The sequence below is a fragment of the Cebus imitator genome, unplaced genomic scaffold, assembly GCF_001604975.1.
Source record: "Cebus imitator isolate Cc_AM_T3 unplaced genomic scaffold, Cebus_imitator-1.0 Scaffold48, whole genome shotgun sequence".
NCBI lineage: Eukaryota > Metazoa > Chordata > Mammalia > Primates > Cebidae > Cebus > Cebus imitator.
Genome location: NW_016107363.1, coordinates 6,696,971 through 6,699,612, shown reverse-complemented (window position 1 = coordinate 6,699,612; position 2,642 = coordinate 6,696,971). Strand labels below are relative to the sequence as shown.

The window sequence follows — 2,642 nt, the reverse complement described above, 5'->3', positions numbered from 1 at the left end:
GACCTCGTGATCCACCCGCCTCGGCCTCCCAAAGTGCTGGGATTACAGGCTTGAGCCACCGCGCCCGGCTGTCTCTGGGACTTCTTGATCGTGTCCTATTCTTAAAACCCAGGACCTGCCCCACTCAGCCAGGCTCTACCAGCGTGGAGGCCTTGGCAGGCTGAGGCCCAAAGGCTGCCTTTGCGGGGGATTTAAATGGCCAAGAGAGTCCTGCTGGGCCCTGGCTCCTCAGTGTCTGGAGTGGCAGGCAGACAAGCGGGCCAAGGACTCACTGAGCAGGAAGACCTGGGTGCCACGGCCCCTAACAGGTGTCAGCAAGTATCTGTTAAATGACGAATACATGCTTTGATGGAAGAAGCCCACAGTGCAGTGTGAACCCAAAGGGGGCTTATTGAAGGCTTCCTGGAGGAAGAGGCAGCTAAACTAAGACACGGAAAACAGGGAGGACTAGCCTGGGTTTAACTGTCCCTAAAAGAAACGACCATAGTTGGGGTTTAACCAGAGGTGACCGAAGGCCTTTCCGGATATCCATTTCCCTTATGTAGCTGTGGAATCAGATGATCCTGAGTTAGAATTCCCAGGTGTGTCCTTACCGGGTGACGTCCTACAAAACCCGACGCTGGCAACTGTCTCCAAGCACCCGAGAGCCAGGGCGGGAGCACTAGCGCCTACTGTGTTCCCCCATTTCTCCCATTTCCTGGACTATCCAGGGCAAGCCCCGCACCTCCCTGAGCCTCGGTATCTTCTGAGAAAAGAAGCCGACCCCGGTGCCTACCTCATAGGATTACGTGAGACAACAGATGTAAGGCAGTGCTGCCTTGCCTGCCTGAGAACCCCTGCCTGTCCCTTTCTCTCTGACGCCTTTCGGGGCAGAGATCCAGAGATCCTGCCTGAATCACTTTGGCGGGTGTGATGCCCAGCCGCGCCAGGCACACAGTAGGTGTTCAGTAAGCGAAACACTGCCGGGAGGACTTCGGGCCGGGGCTGTGGAACTGTGGGTGGCTCCGCGGGCTCAGAGGCCCTCCCCGCGCCCCGCCCCACTGTGCGCTCCCCAGCGGGGCGGGGGCGGGACCGGGCGCTCGGGCTCCGCCCCCGGGAACACAGGAGGCGCTGATGCTTCCGCCCTGGCTCTCGGGTACTTGGAGAGAGTTGCCGGCTGCCTGCATCTGGTTGTGCGGGACGCTAACTTTACCCTCCGGGTTTAACGCTGTGAGCCCGCGCGCGGAGGAGCTGGGGATAAGCGCCCCAGAACCCCCAAACCGAGCGCGTCCGCCGAAGGACTGCGCGCGGCGCCGGGTGCGGGCGGGGCTGGCTTTTCTGTCGGAGGACGCCGGCCAGCACGCCGCGCCTTTAAGGAGTCCATCCAGACCGGGCGCCGGAGCTAGGAGCCGCGCGGGTAGAGCGCGGCGGCGGGGCCGAGCCCGGGGCTAGGGACCGAGGGCCGGGGTCCGGGTCCGGCGGCGGAACTTAGGCGGCTGAGGCCGGTCAGGTGAGCGGGGGCGGACGGGCGGGGGTTACCCCGACGGGGATGGGGCGCCCCGATGGCCCCGTGACCTTCCGCCGTTGCCACCAGGCAGCGGCGCACCGGGTGAAGGAGTCAGGGACCTGCACCTGGCTTCCCACTCCGCTCCCCGCGCGGGCGCTGCCCCCACCGCCTGCTGCCTGGAGAGGTTTGAGATGCTCGAACCCCGGCGCCCCACTTCCCAGGTCCAGGCTGCCAGCCTCTTGAAGCCGGGGGACAGAGTGAGGACGGGTCGGGACCTGCACCCTCGTTCTACTCCGCCTCCCCACCCCCTTCGCCCACTCCAGCCCTTAGGCGCCCCTGGCAGTGCCGAGAGGATCTGGGGGCTCCTGCACCCCCGTTTCCTCCATGTCCTGGAGGACTGCAGCTCGCCCTAGCAGACGGTCTCTTGCTCCGTGTCACGCGCCGCCTTCGCGTCGCCCCCAAGATCTCTCTCCGCCAAGACTCCCTTCCCCCAGCAGCCTTTCAGCTCCTCTTTCCTCAGCCTGCCCCGGCTCCCGCGCCGTTGCGCCCCCTCCCAGTCGACACCCTTGAGTCTGGATGCTGCCCTGCCCGGTACCCGCCGGCCACCTGCGGTCTCCGCCTGCTGCGACACGGGGTTCCTGGCAGCCTAGAAATGCGGATTGTGTAACGCCGGCTGCAGGGCAGCGCACGTGCTGGGTTTGCGCCCCTGAGCCCACAGCGAGGCCCGGTGACCGAGCGAGGGGCATGGGAGGTGTGGGGGAGGAAGAGGGTGCCAGAGGGTCTAGATACTGTACATGCAGGCAATATGTATTTTGAGCCCTTTTTATGCCCCAGGAGCTGGGTGGTTAAGAAGAGGAAAGGTCTTGCTTCAGCTGAGACCTGGAGGCCAGCATTTGTCTCACCATGCTCCTCCCCCACCCCCTCAGAAATCTCTGGTGGCTCCACCTGGCTAGGAGTTTAAAATAGTTTATAATGAATAATTGCTGACATTGAATAAGCCAAACTTGTGTGCCAGGCCCTGTCCTAAGCCTCTTAAAAGAATTACCTGCCATGCTTCCCCGAACAGCCCCTTGAGGTAGGTACCACCGCTGTGCCCACTTCTGAGAGCAGGAATATGAGGCTTCCAGAGGTGGCCCCTTCCCGGGACAGGAAGTGA

General features: G+C 63.1%; 1 protein-coding gene across 4 annotated transcripts in view; it reads left to right on the top strand.

Moving 5' to 3' along the window:
- The first annotated feature begins 1,076 nt into the window (after positions 1-1,076).
- ABHD6 (abhydrolase domain containing 6, acylglycerol lipase) overlaps positions 1,077-2,642 on the top strand; it is a 56,867-nt gene continuing 55,301 nt past the window's right edge. Inside the window, exon 1 of one of the 4 annotated variants that reach the window (XM_017527450.2) lies at positions 1,077-1,489. The gene's annotated coding sequence lies outside the window, so the exon portion shown is untranslated. The remainder of the gene's footprint in view (positions 1,490-2,642) is intronic. The other 3 variants (XM_017527451.2, XM_017527449.2, XR_005200036.1) reach the window with 3 other exon arrangements.